This window comes from Haliotis asinina, chromosome 15 (genome assembly GCF_037392515.1).
Source record: "Haliotis asinina isolate JCU_RB_2024 chromosome 15, JCU_Hal_asi_v2, whole genome shotgun sequence".
Classification (NCBI taxonomy): Eukaryota; Metazoa; Mollusca; class Gastropoda; order Lepetellida; family Haliotidae; genus Haliotis; species Haliotis asinina.
In genome coordinates this window covers 620,589-636,254 of record NC_090294.1, presented here as the reverse complement: position 1 = coordinate 636,254, position 15,666 = coordinate 620,589, and the positions used below count along the sequence as shown (strand labels likewise).

At 39.7% G+C, this 15,666-nt stretch overlaps 1 protein-coding gene across 1 annotated transcript in view; it reads left to right on the top strand.

Moving 5' to 3' along the window:
* LOC137265929 (uncharacterized) overlaps positions 1–15,666 on the top strand; it is a 99,415-nt gene that overhangs the window by 21,615 nt on the left and 62,134 nt on the right. Inside the window, exon 2 of the mRNA XM_067801407.1 lies at positions 22–99. The gene's annotated coding sequence lies outside the window, so the exon portion shown is untranslated. The remainder of the gene's footprint in view (positions 1–21; positions 100–15,666) is intronic.

Sequence of the window (15,666 nt, the reverse complement as noted above, 5' to 3'; positions counted from 1 at the left end):
GCATTATTTTCTGTGTTTCAGAACTCCAGATTGGCTGTTCCTTTGTTTCTTGGATATTGTACAGTGACTTGTGGACTATCAACATCTAACTGAGCTGAGGTAAGACATCAACTTCATTAGCTAGAATCTACGTTGTCAATGTTCCTGGATTCTGGAAGGAGGTTGATCATCATGGCTGAATATTCTTCGTTTAAGTACAATCAGAATGACGTGTTGCTTTGAGTTGATAACAGTGTATCCAAGGACAAAAGAAGCAGCAAATGGCTTCAACATTTGCTTGTCCTGCTCAAGGCCTGAGTTTGATTTGTTCCATGTTTGATGTTCTTTCTAGCTCTTGACCATTTTCACACATGTTCGCTGAAAGGTGTGTAATCCATTGGTGGGTCATGCTTGGGGGCACTATTGAGTAGAGGTTGCACTGTTTGCTCGTCATCCTGATGCCCAAGTTCAATATTATGTGTAAAGCTCAATCTGCTATGCCAAACCATGATATTTCTTGAATTTTGTAGAATACACTCACTCACTCACTCACTCACTCACTCACTCACTCACTCACTCACTCACTCACTCACTCACTCACTCACTCACTCACTCACTCACTCACTCACTCACTCACTCATCAGGTTTGTGTGGACTGTACTGATCAACCTGACAAAGTCATCACCTGTAACCCTTACCGTCAGGCATGAGTTTATGAAGAAAAATACATGATATTGAATGTTACCAGAGAAACAACCATTTTCCCACATTTGTCATGAGCTTGTATTAAAGACTAAATGTAATCACAAACCTCCCCGGTCTCCATCAAGTGATTTGAGTCCCCTCTGAGTCCGAATAAAGACTATATGTAATCACAAACCTCCCCGAATAAAGACTATATGTAATCACAAACCTCCCTGGTCTCCATCAAGTGATTTGAGTCCCTTCTGAGTCCGAATAAAGACTATATGTAATCACAAACCTCCCCGGTCTCCATCAAGTGATTTGAGTCCCTTCTGAGTCCGAATAAAGACTATATGTAATCACAAACCTCCCCGGTCTCCATCAAGTGATTTGAGTCCCCTCTGAGTCCGAATAAAGACTATATGTAATCACAAACCTCCCTGGTCTCCATCAAGTGATTTGAGTCCCCTCTGAGTCCGAATAAAGACTATATGTAATCACAAACCTCCCAGAATAAAGACTATATGTAATCACAAACCTCCCTGGTCTCCATCAAGTGATTTGAGTCCCCTCTGAGTCCGAATAAAGACTATATGTAATCACAAACCTCCCCGGTCTCCATCAAGTGACTTGTGTCCCCTCTGAGTCCGAATATAGACTATATGTAATCACAAACCTCCCCAGTCTCCATCAAGTGATTTGAGTCCCTTCTGAGTCCGAATAAAGACTATATGTAATCACAAATCTCCCTGGGCTCCGTCAAGTTACTTGTGTCCCCTCCGAGTCCTGTGTTTGTCTCACAGATGCCGATCACTGCTGCAGTTGGATTTGCTCACAGTATCAGAGCTGCAGAAGCTGTAGCAGCTAGGCAGAATCAAGGTGTATCTCCTCAAGCAACCATAACATGACTCATCTTAATCCAGGACAAAATTATGCAAAAACATTTTATGTAGTTTCATTTTGATGTCCAGGATTGCAAATGATGTGACTTAGTCTTGAGCATATCCTGGAATTCACCTTTCATATCACACATTGATGCTTGATTGAATTACACAGCCTTTTATAGGGCACTCCTTGCATGTTTTAAAGTGTGAGATATTTTCGTATGTAGAGGGATATTATATGAGAGGCCAATCTCCAATGAAACAGCTGTTCATGTCCGTGAAAAAAGGGAGATTTCTGATTCATACTAACACTTTCTTTTCATGTGAGAAATATCTATACACCACTTTCATAATTAATGTTAGCTGTTAGGTCATAGCAAGTTCATTTTTGAACGGGCAGGTAGAAAGTAGAGGACCTGGTACTTTTTCATTTTTTGTTTCCTGTAATCATTTTACAGATATAAATTGCCAGTGTTTGGAAGGTAAGAATTATGTCAAAGTTATGTCAGTAAAATACTCACTTGCCGCAGACCGTCCGAGACTGCCAGATGACTTCACTGTTTCTAAAAACATTGTCATGATCAGCCTCACCAGGACAAGCCAACCTGACCGGTAGGAGTTGATTATCCTACTCATGTCACAACTGTTTGTTATTCTTCTCTGTACAGTGTTATACATCAAGCAGGATCAGGTACATTAATATGTCACGTGATGACTGTTCATAGTCTCATGCTGTCACATCTGTTACATAACTATCTCAGTTTCGGATTATGATGTTGAATGTAGTTAGTAAAAACTTGTCAGGAATGCTGGTATCCAACAATGGAAAAGTCTCCACACTGAGGAACACATTAGGATGCCAGTAGATTTGGGAAAGAGACTCTCCAAACCATGGTGGTGTTGTAGTCATGTGCCTGCAGTTATATTATATATACCAACACAACTTGAATTCAAGTAGAAATTGGCAGTTCCAGGAATATCATGGATGTTGGATCTGATTACATGTCTCTGTATATTTGGTGTTACTTCATCAAGTAAAGGAACAAGTTAATATCAGTGTTCCTCATCTGCTGATATTACACAATAAGTTGTTCCCTGGTCACAAGGGGGACATGGGTGGATGTACCCTTGATGTGTGTTTATGTTCCCTGAACCTGAAGGGTACATCAACCCATGGTTCCAGAGGGACCAGTGAACAACATATTTATCTTACCAAACACCTCAATGTTAATTTTGAATTGTTTGAAGCACGGTTACAAATCTTTGTGTAGTCAGCGCTAGATTTTGCAGACGACATGACAAAGAAATTTAGAGTATATCCCTTCCATCAATTTGCATTTGCAAAAGATTGGTAATCATGCATGATTCAGTGTTATTTAAGATGAAGGACTGCCACCACTAAGTACCAAATGAATTCAGTAATACCAGTTGGATATACAGGAAATGTTACTTGCTTGTAAGCAGGGTATATTGAAAATAATATAGAAGAGCCCTCAGCTAATCAGAAGAGACATGTATGTGTGATGTAAGATAAAATATTATTTTACATAATAATCAAGTACAACATGAAATAACAGACAAGTAAGGTACTGATTATATTACATAACAGTAGTTATTTTCTTTTCATAATAGATGCAAGACCATGTAAATGTTACTGGTTCACACAAATGTTGATTCAGTGGTATTTAGATGGTGTAGATGAAGACAGTCTCTGTTGGAAATAGCTAATAACTGACAGGCCCCTAGGACCTGCCTGAAATACTGGACAGTGTCTTCAACCTAGTAAACTCATTGCCGACAGGCACCTTACTTATCATTCAATCACTGCATGCAGGAAGATAACTTGCTGAAGATTCCTGTGGCACTATGGTCAAACTGATAATATTTTGAATTATTTATGTCAGATGACACCATGTTTTATGGATGCATGGAACGTTTTATGGATAACCAGGTCTTACATTTTGTTGCTATAAAAAAGTACATTATTAACAAAAATATGTTCAAGTGTGCTCACTTCCTCTCTTCCTTGTGCCATTTAACTGTGTAAGGCTGCATAGAAAAACTAAATGTTTCTCAGGCACATTATTTTCCAAAAGTGATGGGGCCAGTACAACTTTTTTTATTTTGACGGAAAAAAATTTGATGAGGAAGTAACACATTTTTATTTTTTTCTCTCAGAAATACAGTTTTTCATGTTTAGCACATGTTAATGAGTTGTAGATTCAGTCACACTCGTTCTTACAGACATTCATTTTTGGGGGGGAGAAATGGATGATCAGGACACGGCCAATGGTAATAAAAAATTGTTACATGGACACAAAAATGTGATGTGCCTATGCCCGAGAAACATTTCACTTTTTGTATTTAGCCTGACCAATCAGACTGTGGCCTCCTTCACTTGTGTTATAGCACCCATGCAATATAGCCCTAGGATACACTAAAGTGCCTAGATTGCTCTGGATCACCCCATATGTTTAGCAGGTCACTGGAACAGAACCAAATCATAGCATTAAGTCCTTTTACCACCTCTTTTCATGTTAAAAGATTCAAATAAATCATATTTTTTACCTGCAAAATGATATGGTAGCAATTGAAATGAATTTTGCTCTCCACAAACGTTTTTCACTAGCTGCAAGTAGGCTTTATGGGCAGTCATGAGATGTGATAGAGAGCTACTGCATGTCCCTTGTCAATTGTCCTGGCCTAACACAGCAGTAAATTCTCAAGTGGTAGGCAAAGAAATGTCACTTACTACTGTGACGAGTGTTGACACAATCTTCCATATGTGTGAAGCAAATAATAACACCAGGAAAGACTACTTGATAAATCCACCATACCTTTTTCTACAGTTGTATTGAGATTGTGGCCAAGTGTTAACACAGTGATAGGACTGTCGTTATCAATATTTGACAATGTTTGTTTAGGGAAGGGCAATGATATTTGGTAATGCTGTTAGGATTCACAGTGGAGAATTTCTTCTCCTTACACAGGAAAGGATGATTTAAGGGACAATGTATTATTCAATAAACATTTTGATGAGGTCTTCTTGGAGTGTTTGCCCCCCCAAGAAGAGGAGCAGACAGACACTGTCGCCCCCACCTCCTGCAAGTTTCAGGAGGAAGATGGATATTTACGTGCTGGGATGTTCACAGTCAAGTATTTTCTTTTCAATCAGAAATTTCTAGGTGTCAAATAATGGGACTTTATTGTGATGATGTGTTTTTGTCATTGCATGAATTATTTGTGCAAGTTATGAGAAAAATGAATGTAACTATAACACACCGATAATATAGCCTTCCAGTATGTCACCTAGTTCTTCACATTTTTTGTGTTTGAAAAAATGAAATAAACAAAAACATTGTACCAAACATGACAGCAAAAGCTACCATAAATGAAGTTCACTATACTACTTTCCCATAAACTAGCATCCACTGTTTGATGTCGTGCACAGGTAAACATGGCCCCTGCTGTACTCTCACGCACAGCCGACACTTCCTTACACAATGAGATAACAAGCGTGACATGGTGTATGGAGACATGGAAGACGCTGCGGGTGGGGCACCAGCCCGCACTATACCCTGTGTCCTCGCACATCATTTTTTGTGTCGCACAGATGATCAAGACACCTGTGGTTTGGCTCTTGTTGAATGTTCTTATTAATGCTTTGTGTTCTGTTTGTAGGACATGCTCTCATGTATGTCTTTCTTTTCACGATTGTTGTTGTCTTACATTCCATCATACAAGTATGGTGAGGGTAATGTGGTCAAAGAGTTTGTCGATAGTTAATCTTGGAAATCAAACTGTTTCCATTTCATAAGTTTGTTAGTGACTAAAATATGAGAACAACTGAAGGAAATTTCATTGTCAAAATTTCCTGTAATGTTTCAAATCATCACTGACATGTAAACCCTCGGTCTATGATGTTCTGAAGATTTGTAGAAACATATTTCAACTTCAAACAGTGATAATAAGTCATCACTGAAATTGTGCGTGATTATGCTCTCACAGTTGGACAGTAGGATACAGTGAATTCTGAGTTGCCATACAAACACACACTCACTAACACACACACATGCACACACTAGCACATACACACACATGCTTACACTCATGCACTCACACAGGAGCATTCACACACAAGCATACACACATGCACTCTCACACTCACATGCACACTCACATGCACACACACATGCACACTCACATGCACACACACATGCACACTCACACATGCACACACACATGCATGCACACATGCACACTCACATGCACACACACATGCACACTCACATGCACACGTTGCAAACCTACAACCGCTGCCCTACCCCAGAGGTGCAAAGTTCTCAAAAGATTCACCACAACTTTAAAAGTGAACTACTATGAGATTCCTCAGTGTCCCTTGCGTGGCCCATTCAGGACAGACATTTTCTTACCATCATGTTTACTTTCACAGCTGTTTGCTCATAAACCAACAATGGCAGATCACCATTATTCATATTGTATGTCTACCTTCAAAACTAGAAACTATGAATTTTTATGCCTCCAGTAGTTAAGAATGTTACCAGTTTTTTCACCTCCTTTCCAAGAGAGTTCCTGCTGATCTTGCACCTGTGTCTACACCTGGAAATACTGTTATCTACACCTAGCAATCAGTTAGAACGTTTAATGTGTGTGTTCATGTCTCAGGTGTACAAGAATATGTGTCCTAGGCTGGTGAAGTGTTTGACCTCTGGGTACATCATTACAAGGAAAAACACTAGTTTTCTTGACTTCAGCACTATTTGATCAACTCGAAACCCACTCGAGACCACAGAGATGCTGCTACATTAATTTTGTATGCTACGTGATACTCTGATATCTTGGAATATCACAGGGGATGACAAAAACATAAGGAAAAAGTGTGCCGTGGTTTTCTAAGAATTCCAACATTTAATTGCAGGAGTTTAGCAGGTTTTCTATTGGTTTTGACAAACTAGTCTCCATAGGTTTCTATGAACTAGTCTTTGTACATTTTGACAATTAATATAGTCTCTGTAGGCAGTTGACATGAAACAAAATCCTTTTTAGAGGGACAACAAACATGAGACGATCTGCTATTTTTGAGAAATTGTGTTGTTAATTGATGGATGTTGCTGGAGAAATATGATGTCATGTTTCACATTTATAATTCTAGTATCAGTGTTTTATACAAGCTCTGAGTTCGAGAGCTTTACAAGACCATCCATTTGTTTGGATGTTTATTTGGGTTTTAACAGTAATTGTTTTTTGCTCTAAGATTGTGATTAGCATCAGATAAATAAATCGACCTTCATGAAAAAAGACATGGGTTTTTTTTCAGCTGAATACATCTGAACTGTCTACACCACTCGGTCCAACCAGACCAAAAGGCCATGATTGCTCTTTGTTTTAGAATAATTTCAGAATGCATGAAGTGGAGCAGTTTTTGTGCTCAAACTTTATATGTTGAAAGCTCTTCATAGTGAATGCCACATAAAAAAATGATGATAATAGGTTCCCTATGAAGCTGACTATGGTTTATGTTTCACTCCTCCCAAAAAATCTGTGTCATAAATGTGTTTTTCAGAGATAATGAACATTCGTTTCACATTGGTTCTAGAGGGAGGCTTTTGTTTATCACTTATTACATGCTGAAAGATCATTAAATACATAGGAACGGTCTTTATGTTTGACAAGGTCATGTTACCTCTGCAGTTAGGAGTGAGAAACATGTTCCACCAGTCTCAGAGCCCTACAGAGAACCTGGCATGGTGATCTTCACCTCCACAGTATTCGCTACACAGGTCTTCCACTCTAAATGTGTTTGTCCTACTGAGGAACTCATAAGATTAGAGGCTTTAACACTCCACTTCATGTTTTACATCTTATCTCTGATTTTTTTATTTTTTTTTTTCGGTGAAGAGTGTTAAATTCTTTAGGATTTGAGTACAGGCATGGTGTCTCAGAAAACCTATTGGATTGCAGTTGATATGGAGGGGTTGTCACAATTAGAGGAACAAGCCATCCCCTCAGTCCACGTGGAAGTGCTTAAGTGAATATCATCGTGTAAACAAACACAAGCCTATGTAACAACCAACACATGATGCAATTGATGAAGTCTGCTGGTAGATATTGATGGTAAAGAGAACAGGGACCTGTCATGTTGTTAGATTTCTTTGTTGTGGTCCTTTCTTACTGCCCATATATACCAGACCCACCATAAATGCACCATGTCACCTCCTTTCTTCACCAACCAGGCTTTGGTCTTACCTTCCTTCAAGCCTCGGTCTTGGAAAAGGGAGACTAAAAATATTGCTTTTTTGCCAAGTGAACAGGTGGTCCAGATGCCCAAGACTCCAAAGACTGCTAGACAGAGTTGTGTCCCTTAGCCATGCCACAACCTGCAGATTGTGGATTAAAATTCCAGATTCAGTCCAGTTATGAACCTTGGTTTGTGAGCACCATACCTTGTCCATTGATTTCAAGTGGGCTGGAAGAGTCATATGGGAAAGGTATCTAGGAAAGATATCAAAGAGAGTCGTTTAGGACAGTCATTTGGGCCAGAGGGCCAGGAGAGAGAGCCAGGAGAGTGGGCCGGGAGAGAGGGAGAGTGGACCAGGAGAGGAGCAAGGAGAGTGGGCCGGGACAGTAGACCTGAAGGGTGGACTGGGAGAGGGGGGTCGAGAAAAAGGGCTTGGAGAGTGGTCTGGGAACATCTAAACATTGTATCTTGGCCAAACATATGTCCTCAACAAACCAGGTTAGATATTGTACAATGTTAATACAGTGACCAGCTAAATGACAGGGTTCCTACTGAAGTTCCTACTGAGGGTTTCTATACAGTAAATCAGATTGACATTTCCTGGCTCTCTCACAGGAATCTTTATCAGGAGCAGCATGCTCCTGGCAAGACTATAACAATAAAATTTATATTCATAAACACATCTGAATTTATCCACGTTGAGAGATTTGTTTAAACAGATCATGACCTGTAGGAAGAAATCATCTAAATATATGTCCAGCTTGAGGTATGTGTATGCTGCACGTCAGACCAATCCATTGCATCTGTCCTGTTGCTCCCAATGTTGAACAATATCCAGCTGAATGGCCAGCAATAATGCAGAAACATGTTTATGTGACGTTTATATATTCTTTTAACATAAATGTATTATAAATTTTGAAATATTTTTATGTTTATTGGCACTTACCCCCACACTTTAAAAGGTGCTTCCCACTCAAGAGATGAAAAACCTGCTCTCTGCATGCATATCAAAGGTTTAGAATTAGCATCTCTATGTAATATTTGTCACAGTAGGCTCCTAGTTCACTCACTCACCCACTCAATGCTAGTTTTCTTATAATGAGCGAGAATGGAATGAAGCCAACCAAACAACTTACAAATGCCTACTACCACACAAGTAAATGACAAACACCAAACCAGGGACCATATACTGGTATATGGTCTCTGCACCAATCATCCAATCACTGCGAAGCAATTGATAAAATTAAATTGATTAATCTGTTCTTTCTTCTTGCAGTTTGTTCATGTGAAAGTTGATTCTGTTAGACACCATCTCCTCTTATGGCCAAACCAATTTTATTTCTGTGTTATGGTACTAACGGTTGTATTGTTTAAAAAAATATTTAAAAAATAAAAGTTAATTTTCATCGCTAAAAAATGTAATCCTCATGTTTTTACAGGCCAAAAATGTAAAGTTACAAGAAAATGTTTTTATGATTGTCCTTTTCCCCATATACATTTCATGAATTGCCAAAAGTCAAATACTTCTAGTGTTGAAATATCTCTGTGACTGGTATCTTTCCAAAAAAACCAAATTGCCCTCATCACTTTACGTTTTCTGAGGACAAACGTTTGTAAAAGAAGAGCTAAAATTGCTTAGGCCTTATCAGTTTTACAAAATAGCAAAATTAGATAATAGATTTGGCTTGGGATTAATTTGGAATTTTTTTCCCAGAATTGTTATCTTGTGACAAACATGCTCAGGAATCACAGATCATTTTCTGATGTGATGACTTGACTTTGTGAAATAACTGAAAGATGTACTTAATGACATTCAAATGTATTTATATAAACTGTGTCTGGGGTGTACTTCAAGAGAACCGTTTCTCCGTAAATAATCGTTTATGAAACACAGCAGGTACATGAGTGATAAATGCTTCTCTTGATTGTAACAGTCCCTCGTGTGAGACATATAATCTTATATATGGAGCAAAAATATCACAAACGTTTGCATCTAATGCACTTGTATAAATGGTGGAGTGATATAGCCTTTGATGCAAGGGGAAATGTAATTCAGCAAGTATCCGACTCGCTATGGCTGTTGTAGGCAGATACTGACATGGCACAGTGGTATCACAGCACGCAGGTTGCAGTGGAGTTAACATCATGGGCACAAATTAAGTTTTAATGGACCTTTTGGGAGTCTGAAAAAGCAGTTGTGTCATAGTTGAATGTTTTTACTTCAGATCCTAACTTGTCTGAGGGGAAAAAAGTAGCACAATATTTTTGTCACTGACAGCCAGGTTGGACCTGTTTGTTGGAGCCTGAGCTATCCTATGTCAGGTCAGCTTATTAATCCAAAACATCTCTGAGTGGACTGTCTCTATGTGTTGTTTCCATCCTTCCACAGTGTCATGGTCAACTGTCTCTAACATATTGTCAAGTTTGAATCCCTATGTCAGTATACAACCCATGTTTGATGGTATGACATGATGTAGCTGTATTTGGCAGGGTAATCCAATGTTAAATCATAGGTCATGTTCTAGAGTCCAGTTCATGAGGGATTAATGTAAATAATGACAGTATTTTGTTTTGCACTGAAAGTGTTCACTGAATGTCTTATACATGACTGTGTTGTCAAAGGAACATAACTAAATAGCTGAATGATTGAAGTCTGTAAGATGTAGTATTGTTCTAAACAACTTGTACGATACATTGTTGCATTGCAGTTACAGTCGGTAAGATTTGGTACTGTGCTCAACTATATACATGCTCGAGATACTCTGTACACACATGCACTCCAATATTTACTGTATTGAAGATCAGAGAATGATGGCACCTTTATTGTTACTTGCTAGACATTTTAGAAAACTTACATTGGTGTACTGCAACATTGTTATCTAATTAAATGTATAGCAGTGAACACCCGGGAGCCAAGATCAGAGTGATATTTGTGGACAATATGGACCAAGTGCCCCTTGTTATCACAAAGCATATCTGTGATATCAGAAATTGGTTGTGAATTATTGCAATGTATAGCCAACTGGTGCATATTTTCATGGCCAACAGGAAATGCTGCCATTTTGAGTGACCTCATGATAACGTGGATATATGGTTGATTTGTTGTGAGACAATACTCGGAATTAGCTTCATACTTCATTAAACTATCAAGCCTCTCAATTAAGACTGCACCTCATGTGCTGAGACATTGGTGGGTTCGATTCATATAAACCAGCATTGATTTCCAAATACAGCAACAGCACTGAACAATGATGGTGGGTTGGATATGGTTAGTAATGGACATTCCTTGGTTAACTGTATAATTCTCAATATTAGAAATATTGACTATCAGTTTCAGGTATGTGTTGATTTTATGATTTCGCCAACACAAATTGTCATGTAATGGAGGCTTCTGACTGCAATGCTGTGACCTTGGAGATTTAGCTGGTAACACTGTGTTGCAAATATCCTGTGGCCTTTGTTTTGTGTAAGGTAGTCTGAAGGTTTTATTTATAAGGCCTTAAGTAATAATCCGGGGCAGTGGGTTAGCCTTATGGTTGAAGCATGTGCTCATCATGCTCAAGACATGGACACAATGTGTGACACAATGTGTGACACAATGTGTGACAATGTGTGAAGCCCATTTCTGGTGCCTCCCACCTTGATTACTGGACTAATGCTAAAAGTGGTGTAAAATTAAACTCACTAGTAATATTCAATCATGGTAGGGAACGCAACTAATGTATACTCATGAGAGAATCAAGCCTAGGAACTTTTTGGCTACCTTGCTACCTGACTGTCCATGTGTAAGGGAACCCGGTAGACTTGGAGCTCATGGCCTTGCCTTTTTCACAGTACTTGATGGTTGCAGGAACTAAAATGTCCTGGTTTTATAACTCTTGAATGGCATGGTATTGTGAATGGTGAGTGACAGTGGAGAAATGTCCCATGTGTGAGTGGTAGATTCTCATCAGACTCATCTCTCCTACCAGCAAAACAGTGAAGACATTGTGCCCATAATCTGTGTTACATGGGAAGGAAATGAAATCTATTTCCACAAATTAGTAAATGTCCCAAATACTTGTTTCTGCTGACTGGCTTGTCCATGATGTTGAAGCCCCTCTTGTCAGTCATCACAGAGCCCTGTCACACCATACCAGGGATTCTATTTGCATGGGTTGGAGTCAGAAGTCTTATTTTCATTGAGGTCAAGGGGTTGGCTGGATTGTCGTCCCAACAATTGAAATTGGTTTCAAGCAATTTGCCAATTTGTCGTATTTTCCAATCAAAGAGAGCTAATCGCTGCAAGCCCTGATGTTAGCAGAGTGTCACCAAGTATACTTGTGTCTTCTCTCAAGATGGGGCTCTCCAGGCAAACACTAGTGGGGGCTGTCTCATAATCTGTAAAGAAATTTGAAAAGGCAAATTTTGTTGTGTTTAAGCGCATTATTCATGCTCATTCTTAAATCCTCTCCCCAATTCCTCACTAATCTACTAATTTAAGTTCTTGGTGGAAACTTATTGAACTACATCTGATTCATTATGTATTGTACCAGATTTAACAGATTTTGTTGTCATTATAGAAGCATTCTGTGTTACTCACTTATTACCTAGAGTTTATGGAAGGGAATACACTGTGCCATTTAGAAAGTGTTCATATGTTATATTTGGAACTAACTTTCTCAGTAAAACTGACATTGTGTGCAGGTGATTAGGTGCCTGACTCTGAGGTTGTGGGTTCAAATACCAGATGGAAGTCAACCCAACACAAGTACTAGAATCTGTACTTTACTGTGAAAGTGTAATCCCAAACATAATGTATGTAACATTTTATGTAAGCGTTTTCTGTTACTCAGATAATCAATTGCCATGTGGTCTCACCAACAGTGACCCGTGAAGGTCCCGGGGTAGAATAGGCCTTCAGCAACCCATGCTTGCCATAAAAGATGACTATGCTTGTCGTAAGAGGCGACTAACGGGATCGGGTGGTCAGACTAGCTGACTTGGTTGACACATGTCATCGGTTCCCAATTGCGCAGATCGATGCTCATGTTGTTGATCACTGGATTGTCTGGTCCAGACTCGATTATTTACAGACCGTCGCCATATAGCTGGAATATTGCTAAGTGCGACGTAAAACTAAACTCACTCACTCACTCATTCACTCTCACCAACTGATAGAGCAAATGGCAGTGTCCTGAAAGGCATTTTGTGTGTCCGTCTTTTGTCCCAGTACCCTAAGTTACATTGTGAGTCCATCTTCTGTTCCCCACATCTTAAGTTACATTGTGTCTGTCCTCTGTCCCTCACATCCTAAGTTACATTGTGTCCCTCCTCTGTCCCCCACATTCTAGGTGACATTGTGTGTCCGTCTTCTGTCACCCACATCCTAAGTGACACTGTGTGTCTGTCCTCTGTCCCGTGCATCCTAAGTGACATTGTGTGTCTGTCCTCTGCTCCCCACGTCCTAAGTGACATTGTGTGTCCATCTTCTGTCACCCACATCCTAAGTGACTGTGTGTCTGTCCTCTGTCCCCCACGTCCTAAGTGACATTGTGTGACCGTCCATTGTTTATCCATCCTCTGTTCCAGAATCCGAAATATAGGGGCTGGTGAGACTGTTGTAAAGAGTAAACATGTCATTTTTACTGATCATCAATTTGTCTCATTCAGATTTGATACTGTACAGGCTGCCATCATATTTCTACAATGTTTGACAGCCCAGAGAAAAACCCATATTAGGGTTTGAAATGCTCCCCAAAGACATGGGGCATAAAGGCATGACAGGGAAGCAGTGAGAACATGCCTCCAGCGTTCCATGTTGAGTGAGGCTAATTAACCAGAAGGCCATGGCCCCTTTGATCTGGACCAGCCTGATCCCCTTATCACACCTTGGAGTGACTTGATCTCTGTAGAGTGGACTCTCAATAAAACCCTAGGTGTCCCAGGACTTCACTGGTCAGGTAGTGGTCACCAGGAGGGTTAGTCAGAGACATTTGGAATGGCTGCTGTCTGGAGAAATGTCTTAGGAGAAAAGTGCTGATTAAGCGATATGCCTCAAGTTTTGTCTTTAGTCCTGGAAGGGACATTCTGTATATTGGATTAGAAAAGTGGCGGACTGGGAGATTGATCTTGTTGGTGATGAAACATAGCAGAAGGGCTAGTGCTATTTCCTTGTAGACTACCTTGCCCTTTGTTGGCTTTTGGTAGATGGCAGGTCTTTGTCACGCCCACTGTAACCTTAATAATTTACTGACATAGTATGTGTTTCTACAGCTTTACTTTACCTCAGAAACAAAAAACTGAATTGAACACCAATATTACTTTGTTTGCAATCAGAAAGTGTATGGAACTGGTGAGAACAGTGCCGTCTTTGAAGATTCTTCAACACAAAATACCTCCTTCATCGAATGTCAGGCTGTGTTGAAGCCCCTGTTTGGTGGCCACTATCTTGACATGGCTGGATACTGTTGGCCTGCTGAAGTTACTCACTCATTCTCTCCAAACACCTGTCACTACTCTTGTTGTAACAAAGTACTGGAGATAGAAGCAGTTGTAGATTAGAAGACCTTCTCCCTCTTATATCCTACCCCCCACCCAACTTCTGAAGCAGCAGGTGCCCTTCGAACCCTCCTGTTGTTGTGGGACTGTGTGACTTATGGATTGTTTGGAGAGGATGGAACTGTGGCGAATCCTCCAAACCACTTATTGCTGTGGCTGCCTACACTGTACATCTTCTAGTAACAGCGAACACCTCAGATAAGCACTCATACTGGATTTTATTAACATAAGTAACAAAAACCTCACACTCATTCACCCATCCAATCTCACTCACTCACTCACTCACTCACTCACTCACTCACTCACTCACTCACTCACTGATTGTTTGTCTGTTGTAAGTAGATTGCAGTTATGGAATAAGGTTTTCCGTAAGCTCATTTTGAGGGTTATTTCTGGTTTCCTTATCACTGTACATGATTTTTCAGTCAAAATTATGATTAACTGTTTCCAGCCCAGGATTGTCTGGAAAGTTCTAGCTGTTAGTATCTTATATCTAGACGTGTAATAAGATAACCAATCATATTCTCTCTAATCAGTCATTTCAAGCAATCAATGAGTTTGATTGGATATAACACTCTGTATCCACCATCCATCACGTAGTGGTTATTGGGTTTATTACACTTGGATGTGCTGCATCCATCATCATGGTTTGAGAAGCTGGCCAAAACTACACAGATATGAAATGTTTGCAGTGGTTAGTTATTGAAACAAGTGACAAGTAACTCAGCATCCAGTTGTGGCAGGTGAAATGATAAATGGAATAGCAGCTCCACAAGTAGTATGCTGGGTGGCCAGCAGAACCTTTTGATGACTTTCATTTGACTGACCTTCATTTCATAGGTTGTCAGTATTCTGAACGAATATTGTGTGTCACCTCTACTAGTCTGCAGACATGTTTGTAAAGTTTGGCAGGGATGGAAAAAATGTTTTTAAGAGTCGTTGGGTAACTCAGAGCACAAGTATTTTCTTTATGGCCTAGAAACTGTTTAATATTTCCTACTACAAAACATTACTCCTTTACAATGTACCAGGAATGTAGTGTTTGGACAAGCCGTGTTCCGTGTGGATGTAGACATGTTTCACACTAAGTGCAATGTCTCCTGGGAACACTTCAGGAATGGCTGTAAAGGTCTTATGCTGTAGTGCTTCAGGTATGTGGATTATCATTTTCTAGTTAATATCAAGATGTTTTTATACTATAGCAACCTGTATGTTCCCCATTCCCTGCATCCTCATTGAGGGTTCAGTACTCAGTTTAAACTTATTTTTATTCCATCAAAGCAGATACCTGCATAGGCAAACATCCCCACCAAGAGTTGC